At 47.9% G+C, this 15,085-nt stretch overlaps 1 protein-coding gene across 1 annotated transcript in view; it reads left to right on the top strand.

The window, feature by feature from the left end:
• BAIAP2L1 (BAR/IMD domain containing adaptor protein 2 like 1) overlaps positions 1-15,085 on the top strand; it is a 558,841-nt gene that overhangs the window by 164,432 nt on the left and 379,324 nt on the right. The gene's annotated exons all lie outside the window — the stretch shown is intronic.

Raw genomic sequence — 15,085 nt, 5'->3', positions numbered from 1 at the left:
TATAGCTACCCCTCGAGTGGTAGTCCCGTGAGTAGTGCAGGCCAGTACCTCAAATCCAAGCTCTTTCAAATAATTCTGTTTTTTCCAAGAAAGATGGGTCTCTTGGATACAAATGACATCAGGTGATATATTTCTTATTTCCTGAGCAACTCTTTGACATTTCCCCCTATCATTAAGTCCCCGCACATTAAATGTACACACAGTTAAACCTGCCATCTATCCTGGTTGATATAGCAAATAGCGTAGTAGATGGTATTTCCTGTCTATCTTGACTCCATCCTTCTTGCTTTCGTAAATTCTGTAATAACTACTGGCTTTTTTGTGATTTTTACCCCCTCAACACCCCCCTTGGTTGTCACCCTCCTCCCTGAGCTGCAGCCACCTCCCTCTTTCCCTATCTTGCCTCCCCTACCAGTGGAGGTCCCCCCCTTCCCCAGCAAGGAGGCTAATAGACCCCATTCTTCCTCGCTCATCGCTGAGACAGCCCGCTCCCGCCATGGCCCGCACCAAGCAGACAGCTAATAGACCCAGCGGTCTACAGTGATGGCGAGCCTCGTAGCCAACCCTGTTGTGTCTCCCCCATGTATACTACCCTTGTCTCACCCATAAGTAACACAAACTAAGAAAACATTTTACACAAGTAACTGATTTCTTTTTTTTTTTCCCCTAGGGCATATAGATCAATACATGTCTCACACTCTATCTTCGAAAGAAAGTACGACCGAATCAAAAACTATTATTACTTGTGCTACCTGGAACCCCCCACCCTTACATATTGTGACCCTAGTGCTTTATCTCTTGAAGATATTCTTTTGCCTTTACCTCCAAGGAGAAGAACCTCGTTTTCTCTTTATATATAGTCTTCAATTTAGCGGGAGCTAAAAGAAATACTTGTGCCCCCTTCTCTTGAAACGGCGCAATTAGTTGTCAGAGTTGCCATCGTTTTTCCACAGTAGTGGGGCAAAAATCATGGCGAACAAAGAATTCTACTCCCCCCGCTTTGCTCAGTCTATCCGGTCTGGCTAAATCATATAATGCCTGCCTAGAGAGAAAGTTAGATAGACATATTAGTATAGCCCTTGGCCTAGTATTAGCTTGATTTTGTTTCACTTGAAAGGGGAGTCTGTGGGCTTGTTGTATCTCGATGTCCCATGACCATTGCACTAATTCCGTAAAAGCCTTGGTGAAGAGTTCCACTACTAATTTGCGGGGGTCTGTCCCCTCAAGCCCTTCGGGTATACCCAAAATTCTTAAATTGTTCCCCCTTAGGCGATTTTCCATATCCTCGATCTTCCAAGATAAATTGTCACTATGCAATGTTAGGGCCTCAGTTGTCGTTTTCTGTGTTACCATCTCGTCCTCTAGGGTGGAGATTCGAGTCTCTGCTCCCGTTATCCCTTCCCCAATTTCAGAGCAAGTTTTAACCATCCGTCGTAACGAATTCTGTAGTTTTTAGGCTTTCGGCCCGACTTTCCTCTCTGTGGGCCATTATTGTCTCGTATATGAGTGACAGTGAAATATCTCCTGATTGTCCTGTTATGTTCTGTTGATCCAGTCTGCCCACAGATGGCTCATTATTATTTCCGCTCCCAGCCTTTCCCTTAGGATATTGCCCTAGAGCTGGTTTTCTATCAATCCGCTCTGATGCATGTGAACCATGTTTCTGGCCTATTGTCCCAGTACTGGATACTCTATTGTGTCTCCCCGGGGTCTCCTCATCTTGGTATACACTACTGGTCTCACTTCAGCGTCCATTTGTTAGATTAAAAGGATCCTCAGATATTTGCAAAGATTCATCACCAGATGAGATAGAATGATCCGATAATGAGAAAAAAGGCCCCTCTGCATCTGCCTCCAGCATATTAACCATCTTGCTGTCTAATTCATCCTTAGAGCCAATTTTCTTCTTTGGGGAAAGCCTGCCACCGGACACTGCAGCTACTTCTGTTTCCACATTACCTGATGTTTCCGGGCCCCCCAATACTGTCGGAGCCCCCTGATTTGTGCTCTTCCCTACTGCTATACCAACAAAGTGCCCCACGGAGGAGCCTCCCCTGCATGCTTCCAATCGATCAGGCTATGCTTTATAGCGTGAGCCTCCACCTCACTTCCCTTAGCAGGATTCTCGGTCATCGTGGCTCCCTCTACCCCCTCAGCAGGTTCTTACCCCTGCTTGCTACCTGTCCCAGCATTGCCTCCATCCTCAAGGATTGCGACGCATATGCGGGTGTGAGAACCTGATATATCCAATGCATAAACTTTGTTGATACCAAAAAGAAACACGCACACTCCAGGAAATGAAAACCAGTGAAATGTAATGCATTGACAGACACACACTCAAAGAGTTTTTAGAATCACTGTTTCCTTGATCACAGGTTACACTCGTCAATGAAAACGGACATTTAAACACATAAAGTGTCATAAACATAAAGGACCACAGATGTTAATCATTACACATCAACGCCTTCTTAAAAGTTCTGTTTCTACCATCACGAAAGAGCAGAACCTATAAGACAATTAATTTGTATAATGGACAAGATACAGTTGTAATTGTTATGCATCACATGAAGTATTGAAAAAACATGTACATAAGAAATAATCCCAAGCTCATTCGCCAGAGACATAGGATCGCTCAAATAATGGCCACCATAATAATAATACTACACATCCATACCGCCCAAGTGTGCTAGCACTGCAGACAACAGTGAAGTGCATGTTTAAGGAACGGAGCGAACAGTAGCAGTAAATGAAATACCAGTACTCATCATGCAATCAGGACCACAGATATTAACAAAACACATCCGTGCCATCTTGAAAAGTCCATACTGTTGTGGAATAAAATAGGAACTCAGAATACATGGATAATTAATGCACAGAAATATGCAAAGCTACAAATGTATATGTTCTGCATCTATACTGCGTCTATTGGAAATATGTATGCAAAATAGCCCCAAGCACACAAGCCAGAGACCATCGTCTGTCTGCTCTTCACAAACCGCAATGGGCTACGTGATAACAGATCATCTTGCCCAAGTGGGCAGCTGAGGGAACATTACAGTGAATAAGATGCAGGTTACTGGTCATGCAACCAGGACCCCGGATGTTACTCAAATCACATCCGCTGCAATTTGGAACGTCTGTGCTGTCATGGCTCAGGTTCAGACCATAAGATTCATAACCAAGGTTCAAATTGCAAATGCACATTGTGCAACAAATAGTGTAACACATAATAAAATGAATTAATGCTAACCAACATTGGATGCCACGGACATGTAATCACATTTTCATGTCCACACTAATATTGACTAGGTCAGATAGTCCTGCCCAATTGGCTGACACTCCGGCGTAAACCTCCCCCACAATTGATGCTGGTTTAAATGAATTTTTTTTATAAATGTGAGAAACCATAATGCCTAATGTACATAGCATATACCATTACAATATTTCTAAACCGCTGTTAAAGCAGCACTCATGCTCAAAGTAAAGGAGTTCCAACGAGTTAAGAGTCAAAAGAGTAAACAGTTTACCTAAGGACACCGCACCCGCCCCCTGCTACCACGAGGCTTCGCTGTAGACAGCCATCCAGGAGCTAGGCTTAGGAATACACGTGACGCCCGCAACCCCCAAGTGGGGGATAATATTTACCAGCTGCAAACTTTATATTGAGAGTGAGACAGCTTGGAAGTTTACTTCTTTCCAACCCAAGATGGCATCGTAATTGACACTGATGGCACCAGGTTAACGAAGCAGAGCTTTGTGGCGATTACATACACCTCTTTTCTTAGCTACACCTCCGAGTGATGATAACCATCCGTTCCAGCATTTAAACCACCTCCTCTGCTCTCTCATTACCTTCGTGGTGGCAGAGAGGGGTAGGTCCCCACTCTCTTAGTGTGCTGCACGCATTGGCTGCCCTGATAAATCCTTACTTTACTCACCTATTTTCACCACTCCAGTGCTGACTGTTGTCTTTCTCTATTAGTTTTATTCCTCAGCTAGCGTGGTCTCTGTCATAATCTAAGAGGCCATTTGCTTACCCAAATAGGGTAAGATTTACCGCTCATGCTGGCTTCTACTGCATTTTTTCATCTTAGACTAGCCAAGACAGTGGTTACCCACATTTGTGTGTGGCTTATGGGATTTGTGTCTGTTAACATCACTGAAATATCACCTGCCTATTTACCTGTCTGTTTGTCTTTATATGTTTTTGCTTGCTCACTGACAGGCGTAATTCTGCCTACAGAATGAATTTTCTACAATTTCCTAATGCCTTGCTATGTTATTATGGGGTATGACCAGCTGATTACCCAGTATGCTTTTATCTCTCACTCTGTTTCCTTCTCCTTGAAGGTCAGATTTTGGGTAACTTACTACACTTTTAGGGTGACTTATTGTGATTGGGCATTGTTATTAATTTCCCCTGTTATAACACCAGTCATCTGTTGATTAAGCTGCACGGTCCTGATGAACTGCCCAGATCAGCAGGTGCTATCCATGGCAACAAACATGTTGACCGACGTTTTCACTTCTCTGTGAGCTGTCCCAGATAATGGTGTACAACACAGCCACCCTTTGGTTTTACTTATAATAAAAGGTCCCACGAATTAAAATTCTTTAGTTATTTGTATTTCAATTATCACAACAATCTACACAAACTAAACCTTCACTCACACTTCATCGCGGCGTCTTATTTTACTGGAGAACATGTTGACAGATGTATGGTCAGGGACTACCGTCGATCCCCATCCCCTGCCTTGTGCGCCCCCACATTTATTAAAAATTGGACATGAGAGAGGAGTTTCTTGGGAAGGCGGGGGGGTCTCACGACCCCCCGGCCGTATTTATTAACACTTGAAAACAAATTAAAACATTTTTGAAATAAACAATATTTACACAATCATTTATGCAGAAAAACACAATCGACATTAGATTACAATCCATGTACACAGGTATCCAAGGGCTAACCTTAACATATTTCTAAAACAGAATATTTCCTATCCGAATCTAACATTTTGGATCATGATCACACATTATTAATTTTCTGCATATTCTATTTTTGGGCCTACGGCAAGGTCGCTAACCGGTGTCAGATCCTTATCAAACAGCCACGCCCTCATGTCTGAGTGCGCATGCGCAGAGGGCCCGTTTACCGAGAGGGTACTTACCCCCCTCCCGGTTACCCCCGTACGCTCCATGAACTCCATTAACCAAAAGGGGGCCCTTGCACTCTGCGCCGTTTAATGACGCCATAGTGCACGTGCGGGGTGGCCAACCAGCCTAAGGTAAGCGTGACTACCCCGCACCCATCCAACCAACCGGATGTACTGCCCCTGGAGTTCTAGGAGAGACCACTTGTCCCTCCCCCTGGGCGACCCCATTCAAGAATGGCGCCGCCCCCTAAGGACCTTAAATTGACTACTCACCAATCATGACCTTACCGCCACAGGCCAGCATAGTTGCCCATCTATCTGCCCCCCCCTATCCTCCTACTCTACAAGGTCATGCCCAGACCTAAAACCCCCTAACCATGCCAAGATGTTCTCTAAAAATAAGTAATTGCCCGCACTAGTCAGGTGAACCCCATCTTGTAAGAAGCACTGTTCCACCCTGACACACCCATGTGGTATGTTTTGTAATTGAGGTGACCGAAACAATTTCTCTATCTTATTGTTGATCCTCTTTACCGAGTGATTCAACGCTTTGACCGAATCCCCGGTACCAAACTATGATGCAGCCCTGGCATGTTTTAGCTAACCAACCTACCCCCGAGATTCTCTTCCATCAGGACCCTTCTGCCCAGTTTTACCAAGTCGTTCCCGCCCCAATGTAAGATCATGACTGTGGGCGGCGGGGTGTGTCTATTGAGCAACTCCTTAACGAACAACCTCAACTGACTGAGGCAGAGACCCCCTACCATGAAATGAGACCCTGAAACCTCCCTGTTCCGCCCTCTGTCTGTAATGACTAGTAAGAAAAACATATTTAGCACGTTTCATATAATGACAAATAACCCATACAAACTGTGTCTCCTTTTCCTGTGCATGAGTCCGCCGTGATGAAGATACTTGCTGGTGATGTTTTGACGGCAGTTTCCGTCCTGCGTGACATTTTCGGTAAACTGAAATACAAGCAAACAAACAAGACTGGCATCAGCGTAATTATTCTGCCACCTTCACAACATGTGCAGCTGCACATAACGCTTGTAACAGTTGGCAGACCATCTCCCAATTCTCCTCACACTGCTTTTGTGTAACCCTCTAGCAGTTGCTTCAGTGGCAGCACCTATACGGAACGAATGTGTCCCAAAATCCTTCGGATTTAAGCCTGCCTTGTCAATTGTCATAGCCAACACTCTCTTGCATTGAAACCTGGTAAGTGGGGTACCATCTGCATGCATCATAATACCCCCCCTAGTGCGCCTACTCTCTGGTTGAGGAAGGCTTCCACGTGCATCACTGGGCAGCATGGATTAATTTGTGCCCGATGGAGTAGCAGCCCCTCACCATGGGCTTCCTGATCAGTCTTTGATTTGCTGATGGTAATTAACAGTGTATCACCTACTATCCTTGTGTGCTCAAACTGAAGTCCACCTAGCAGGTCCTGTTTATTGCTAGCCACCAGTTCCCCTACCCGGAACGCCCCATAAAAGGCTAGTGTAAAGGCCGCTTTGAACAATAGTACCTTCCCCGATGAACTGCAGATGCGACACAGGACATTTAATAATGATACCAGCCGCTCGAAACCTATCGGTTGCCTCGTGTCCGTGACGGTTGCTTGGAGGCGCCGCCACCCCTTCAGCGCCTTCCTCACAATGAAAGTATTTGTGGGATCTTTGGTACCCCTAATCTGTGCAAAGAAAGAAACAGCTGCCACGTGTCAGCTGGCTGTCGCTGCGCAGCGCCCTTCCTTGTGTAATGCATCTAGGTACTGAGTGAAATTCCCTGCCTGAACCCATCTCTCTGCCCAACCTTGTCCCAATAAAGTGCAGCAAGACAAAAACGCCCCTTCGTAAGCGGTTCTAGTCCTGGGCGTTAGGCTAGCTGCCACGAGGTTCTGTAGCTGGGGGCACCAATCTGCCAGAGCGTTGCTGGGAAGTGTGTAGGCATCGCCTCTGCGGATGGTAGATGTTCCCTGAATACCTGCATCTTAAAGTGAGAGAGTGCGTCAGCTGCATTATTTAACACCCCTGGGACATGTTTGGCCCTAAACTGTATGTTAAGTTTCATGCATACCAGCACTATTTCCTTTAGTAGGCCAAGTATCATTTTACACCGTGCCGCCTGCTGATTGATACATTCCTCTACTGTCATGTTATCAGACCAGAAAATCACAGATTGATTACACAACTGATTAGGCCAAACTGTGAATGCAACCCAGATTGGAAATAGTTCCAGGAAACCTATATTAGTTGTCAGACCACTCTCCTCCCACCATACCGCCCACTGTTGTGCCACCCACTTGTTTCCAAGTATGGCGCCAAATCCCACACTGCCTGCAGCGTCAGTTCATAAACCTAACTCTGCTGACGTAGTGTGGGGACCGAGCCACACTACCCTGCCGTTGAAGCCCTCCAGAAATGCGATCCAAATCTGCATGTCCTTGCGGACCTCGGCCGGCAGTATCGTGTGATGGTGCTTCTCCCGCAGACCTGTCATCGTCTGCGAGATTGAGCGGGAAAATGGTCGCGCCATGGGTATCACTCTCAGTGCGAAGTTCAACTGGCCCACAGTCTGCTGTAGCTGATGTAGTGTCACTTTGTCTTTGGCCAAATATTGCTGGAGGGTTGCTCTAAATTTCATGATTTTGTCTTTAGGTAACCTAAAACAACCCTCTACTGAATCCAATTCAATGCCTAAGAATTCCAATGTGGTTGCTGGACCCACAGTCTTTCCCGGTGCCAGCGGGGCCCAAAAAGCCCGCATGAGCACGCAAAAATTCCTGCAATGCCCACCCACACTCCTGCGAGCCCGCCGACCCGAAAAAGAGAAAGTTATCCAGGTAATGCATGGCATGTTGGTGCCCAGTCTTCTGCCTAAAAACCCATTCCAAAAAAGAACTGAATTTCTCAAAGTAGGCGCAGGAAACAGAACAACCCATGGACATACACTTATCCATATAGAATTTACCTTGAAATGAGAAATCTAGCAGATGCTGATCTAGAGGATGAACCGGCAGTAGCCGGAAAGCGGACTCAATATCCAACTTTGCCAACAAGTCTCCAGGTCCCAAAGTCCTCAACATCTCCCGCTATCCTGCCTAGGCGCAGTTCCTTTGCAATCTTTGTCGCTGCCACCTCTGGGTTGTTCCTAACAGATAGTTGGTTCCTACACTCTGCCGTTCTGTTGTAGCCCGCCGCTGGGATCCTAAAGCCCTGCAAAAAACCTTCTTGTAACATCCTAGCAGAGGCATGGTCTGGTACCCGTTCAGCCAAGGAGTCGTAGCCAGAACGTCAATGGGTGAATGTGACACCAGCCGTACTCTCTTCCTATTCCTGTTTCTTTCTTCCCCTGTTTCCAGAGGCGTTACCTTCATTGTGGCATGTTGTTTCTGGGTGGGAAGGTTGATTACAAATGGAACATGCGTATCTGAACTTGCATGTGCCTTGTGCCCTGGTGCATGCTTGCTTATTAAAATCCCATCACACACCTTTTCGCCCCCCACTGCTCCCTGCCCTAGGGGCCGCGCCACCGCCCTGTGCCGGCCGAAAGGGCTGTTGGAGTTTGGGGGGGTAGCTTCTGTTCCAACTCGGCCCTGCCCCACCAGGCTGCCCTGCTATAAACTGTCCATACCATGAAATGGAATCCACCTGATCCCAGGAAAGTGAGGAGTTAAACTCTTTAGCTTTCCTACAACTCATGTCCTAGTCCTTCCATCTTTCCCCCCCAAAATTTATCATGGAAAGTTTTGATCCTACTCTGATAACACGCCATCTCTGCCTGCAAGTTAGGGGAACGCTCTGCTGTAATCGCCATAAACACAGAGAAGGCTCTAATCCAGTTGTTCAGTGTCTCTTCCACCCTGAATCTTGCCATCTCCACCCGCCATTCGCTAGGCAACATCCAATCCTTCTGCTTCCTAGCATACTCCACTTCCCTATTATCCATAAGCAAAGAAAACATGACATATTTGCCCGCCCAAATTAAATCCTTCACTTCTTTTGTTACATGCTGAGCCAAATGTTCCCTCCTGGAGGGTACTGTACCCTCGCCCAGCACTGGTAATGCCACCTCCTTACCAATTTCCCCGGCACGCGTTGGTTCTACCATCTTCCCACTTCCGGGATTGCTGCCTGGACACGCTGCTTGTGGAGGAGTAGGCGTACTTGCCCCCCCCCCCCTGCTACTCTGGGCAGTCATGATCCTTGCACCCATCTTATGTGCCTCTGCCAAAGGATCCTCCCCCACCTCCTTCGTGCCTACTGAAGATGGTAACATCCCCCCTATTCCTAGCCACGGGGGAACTCCCGCTATCTGTGCTGCTAGCTCTGGTGAGACCTGACCAACCCCTGCAGGTGCTGAGGCCAGGTCGGGGGCTGCTGGGCTTGGGACAGGACTCCCTGGGACTGGCGTGGGGTTAAACGTGGGTACCACCGGGACTACCGCTGAGACCACCAGAGGCACTGAGCTTGGTGTTGGGACAGGTGCGGCAGGTGCCGGTGTTACAGGTATAATTGCCGGGATTTGAGGAGTAGGTATAGGGATCACCGGCGGCACCAGCCCCCCTTCAGGGTCCCCCCCAGAAGGACCCTCTCCCCCATGTTGCTTTGGGACTCTAACATTCCCCCTCTTGGCTCTGGCTAGCTTGGGTAGTGGATCCAATTCGCCCCTTGGTTTTGGGGGTACTATTGTTCGCTTGGGCCTTCCAGATGACCCAGCCTGATCATCCAACCTCTGCCTGAGCTCCGCCACACTTTCTTATCTGATCTACTTGCCCCCATCTCCTGTTCATTGTTGCCATACTACGCATCATACCCTGCAGCATGTGTTCCATGCAGGAACGTTTGCCGCCATGTCTACTGGCCATCTTCTTTCACCTCGCAACTGTTAATCCACAGTTATCTGTGCTAACGCTAAGAGCACAATGTATCCCTGCAATCACCAGGACATAACCTGGCTTTTACCTGCACAAAGTTGGGGGTACACAGACTGGCCGTAAGCACCACGTAACTCGGACCGTGCCACACCAGCTAGTCTGGGTGTTGGGCGAGCGCACTCTAGCCCCACGGCCCACCAGAAGCAGTGAAGTGCAGGCCTGCCTGTGTCCCCTGATTGCGTTGTCCACCGCTTCCCTCCCCGTCGTCTCAGCAAGCAGTGCCCACTTCAATGAGGTCCTACGATGAAAACAAGATTAGCATATAGCACTGCCACACAAGGCGCCAAAAATTATTCACACTTAAAGCTGTGCACTCCAGAATCAGCCACTCAAAATAAACTTTGTATGTTGTTCAAATGCAAGGCAAATCCCCTCTGGACTAGGTATCAAAGCCTCTTACATGAGCATCAGTTAAATCACGGAAGTGTTAAAAACATTAGGATATTCTGAATTATTCAACCTTCAATGCCTTTGAGAACACCTCAATTTTTCTAAACTGTTATTTTTTTAAAATATTGCCATCCTCAGTTTTCCACACTTATATTTAAAATGCCCCCTGCGCAGCGAAAACCCTTGTTTAAGAGCAGCTTCATTGCCCCTCTGGCGACCCATTGTTTTTTGTTAGCGCTGTGCTATTTGTTAACTTTCCACAGCTCCTGTTATTACCATGCGGTCTCCCATCCAAATACTAGCCAGGCCCGACCTTGCTTCGCTACCAAGACAGGGCGTTAACTGTTTCCGGCTGCTCTGTCGAAATCGTGCGGGGGGGGGGAATTGCCCCCGAGTGCCCTGCTCGGCATGGGCCCTGCACGTGTCTCCCCCGCCGCCTTACCGTGCAGATATCAACGCGACCTTTTGCAGCGCCCAAACCAAACAATCGGCTGCTAGATACACACTCTCTTTCACCGGAAGCTCCTGCCCGCTCGTCTGGCTTCTGCCCAACCTGTAACAGCCTGAAAACGATGCCGCAACTCCGACGTCCCTGGGCCCAGTTTTAGCCCGACGTCCGGCTCTCTGAAGAAAAAGAAGAAAAATTGTCACAGCCTCAAGAGGCTGGGGGGCAAAGGGCAGGCCTGGGGAGCGCGGGAACAAGAGAATGCATCCCATGCTCCCTGGTCTTTTAAGCCCTCCACGGCAAACCAGTCACAACTGGTCTGCCACTTGGCTCCCCCCTTTGACCCAGAAGCGATTCTATCGCTTCCGGAGCAACTCGGGAGCCGCGCACCAATCAGTGGTGGGGCACGCCGAGCGCGTCATCTGACGCGGCGGGGACGTGCCCTACCATGGTTGCGGGCAAGGGGAAGGGGGGGCCGGCACCCCGCTATACGTGCGGGGGGGCCGATGCGGCCCTCCCCTTTCCTTTCTTACTTTCCCGTGAGCTGTACCGGATCATTGTCTCTAACACAGCCACCCTTTGTTTTTATTTATGACAAGAAGTCCCACTTATTAAAGGGTCTCTTAATATATTTACAATGTATCCCTGCAATCACCAGGACATAACCTGGCTTTTACCTGCACAAAGTTGGGGGTACACAGACTGGCCGTAAGCACCACGTAACTCGGACCGTGCCACACCAGCTAGTCTGGGTGTTGGGCGAGCGCACTCTAGCCCCACGGCCCACCAGAAGCAGTGAAGTGCAGGCCTGCCTGTGTCCCCTGATTGTGTTGTCCACCGCTTCCCTCCCCGTCGTCTCAGCAAGCAGTGCCCACTTCAATGAGGTCCTACGATGAAAACAAGATTAGCATATAGCACTGCCACACAAGGCGCCAAAAATTATTCACACTTAAAGCTGTGCACTCCAGAATCAGCCACTCAAAATAAACTTTGTATGTTGTTCAAATGCAAGGCAAATCCCCTCTGGACTAGGTATCAAAGCCTCTTACATGAGCATCAGTTAAATCACGGAAGTGTTAAAAACATTAGGATATTCTGAATTATTCAACCTTCAATGCCTTTGAGAACACCTCAATTTTTCTAAACTGTTATTTTTTTAAAATATTGCCATCCTCAGTTTTCCACACTTATATTTAAAATGCCCCCTGCGCAGCGAAAACCCTTGTTTAAGAGCAGCTTCATTGCCCCTCTGGCGACCCATTGTTTTTTGTTAGCGCTGTGCTATTTGTTAACTTTCCACAGCTCCTGTTGTTATTACCATGCGGTCTCCCATCCAAATACTAGCCAGGCCCGACCTTGCTTCGCTACCAAGACAGGGCGTTAACTGTTTCCGGCTGCTCTGTCGAAATCGTGCGGGGGGGGGGGAATTGCCCCCGAGTGCCCTGCTCGGCATGGGCCCTGCACGTGTCTCCCCCGCCGCCTTACCGTGCAGATATCAACGCGACCTTTTGCAGCGCCCAAACCAAACAATCGGCTGCTAGATACACACTCTCTTTCACCGGAAGCTCCTGCCCGCTCGTCTGGCTTCTGCCCAACCTGTAACAGCCTGAAAACGATGCCGCAACTCCGACGTCCCTGGGCCCAGTTTTAGCCCGACGTCCGGCTCTTTGAAGAAAAAGAAGAAAAATTGTCACAGCCTCAAGAGGCTGGGGGGCAAAGGGCAGGCCTGGGGAGCGCGGGAACAAGAGAATGCCTCCCATGCTCCCTGGTCTTTTAAGCCCTCCACGGCAAACCAGTCACAACTGGTCTGCCACTTGGCTCCCCCCTTTGACCCGGAAGCGATTCTATCGCTTCCGGAGCAACTCGGGAGCCGCGCACCAATCAGTGGTGGGGCACGCCGAGCGCGTCATCTGACGCGGCGGGGACGTGCCCTACCATGGTTGCGGGCAAGGGGAAGGGGGGGCCGGCACCCCGCTATACGTGCGAGGGGGCCGATGCGGCCCTCCCCTTTCCTTTCTTACTTTCCCGTGAGCTGTACCGGATCATTGTCTCTAACACAGCCACCCTTTGTTTTTATTTATGACAAGAAGTCCCACTTATTAAAGGGTCTCTTAATATATTTACACCACACTTATATTTACACCACACTTAGACCAATCTACACACACAGCACCTCCTCTTGCACTTCCTCATTGGGTCTTATTTTAAAAGACCTCTGGCAAAGAGCCTCCTTGAGGAGCCCGTTGGGCTTTACAGTAGCTGCCCGAAGATGAAGCATGACACCCATCTGGGTGTGTGAGGACTCTTGCTTCTGAGCAATCAGATCCCCCCCCCCCCATCTGCTTTCTCAGACCTATAGCGTCTTACTGCTTTACCTGCTTATTTTATTGGTGACTTGAAGGATCTGCATACTCTATTGTAGAAACCTGTTAACTGTAAGACTTTGGTTTCAGAGTTGGCCAAGTAACAACATCTTAGCCAACAAACCCTTCCATAGGTGTAAATTTCATAAACTCTCGAAGTCCACCCTCACATCCTCACCACACCCCCAGGTTCTCTCAAATACTTCTTGGGGGAATAGTGTCCTCATAAAGACCTTTTGCACGAGGAGTATAAATCCATGGAAGGCGACCAGGTCTGTTTTCTGTCACTTAGCACTTTTCACCTATAATGCATGTATTCTTAAACCCAGTCAGGATGTTATTTACTGTAACAGCCACAAGTTCAATCATTACCATTACACTTAATGAGGAGAATACTATTGGGAGCTGTAAAGTTTTTCTGTGCTGTCAGAGGACCAGAGAAATCATGGTGTTCATTCTCTATTCAATCTTGAAGAAAAAAAGGAGATATTGTAGAACGTTGATGTGAGGCACATACTTGATATTTATCTGGACAGCACCAGGGATTTACATTATCATCTCTACCTAATTGCATACAAGGGCCGACACGCAGGGCAAGCTGCTTCTAAAATCACTGATGCCCGAAGGATTACCTACTGTATTTTCCATTGTTAAGCTTAAAGTGGAGTGTCCCTCTCTTGAATGAGTGCACATTACGCTAGAGTTTATGTAGCTTAGCTGCCTTGTCTCCTAATGCTACTCACCGAGAACTATGCAAAATGACTATCTGTGCCCTCCGACATGCATTTTGCATGCACTATTCTCGTAATCTTTCTCAAAAGACAATGATTGTTTTGAGCAAGTGGTCAAAAGAACCTTGCTTGTTTAAATCATTGCCTCTTTCGCAGTTTCCTTTTATATTGCCATGAAATCTTCCAACAAGTAGAATAGTAGAGAGTCAGGAAATGGGATTAGGAAGAAGGTACCATTGTGTTGATTCTTTTACTGCTAGTCCAAAATATTCCTTTGTGTTCCCAACTGTTTGTAGTTAGAGAGAATTTGTGAAGGTGTGCACCCACCAGGGGTGAAAGAGGGGCATGCAAAGCTGTGTGAAATCTCTCACTCACTATTTCTTGCTCGCTCCCTCTTTTTCTCTCCATTAATTGACCCAACTTTGAGAGGTAGTTTCAAATCTCACTACTTCTTGACTAGATATTACATTTTTTTGATATTGTGAACCTGGGCTGTGGGCTTTAGAGTGTGAACCAGATTACATTACACATATTTAAGTTTTTGATAGGTTCAATCCGATTGTTATTTGTGCAGATTCACTTGATGTTCAGCTGAGGCCAGAATTCGAGCTTGGGGCCCAATTATGATGGCAGTCGGACTTTTGTCCGACTGCCATCATATCGGGAATGGGACCGCCCGACTTGCTATTTTCAGTCCCACCATAGTTATTACAATGTGACCGCCTTCAAGGCGGTCGCGATGTGTATGTTTTATATTGCAACGGGTGCTGCGGGCTGCAGCACACGCTGCCGTATAAAAAATACATATCCCTGCACCATGTGGCAGGCACGATGCAGTACCTGCCACATGGTGCAGGGATATGTAACCAAAGATGAGCACCAGGGGTGAAGGGGGGCCCTCTAAGGGCCACCAATGTTCCTTTCCACCAGCATTTTCATGGCGGGTAAACCGCCATGAAACAGCTGGCAGTAAGGGACATCGTAATCCCTACGGCGGTGCCTGGCAGGCACCGCCACCATTGTAGGTATTGCGGCTACCTCTGATGCACCGACAGGTTCAAGGA

Source organism: Lissotriton helveticus, chromosome 10, assembly GCF_964261635.1.
Source record: "Lissotriton helveticus chromosome 10, aLisHel1.1, whole genome shotgun sequence".
Taxonomy (NCBI): domain Eukaryota; kingdom Metazoa; phylum Chordata; class Amphibia; order Caudata; family Salamandridae; genus Lissotriton; species Lissotriton helveticus.
Note: the sequence above shows the minus strand (reverse complement) of the source record. Positions and strands in the feature narration are given on the sequence as shown.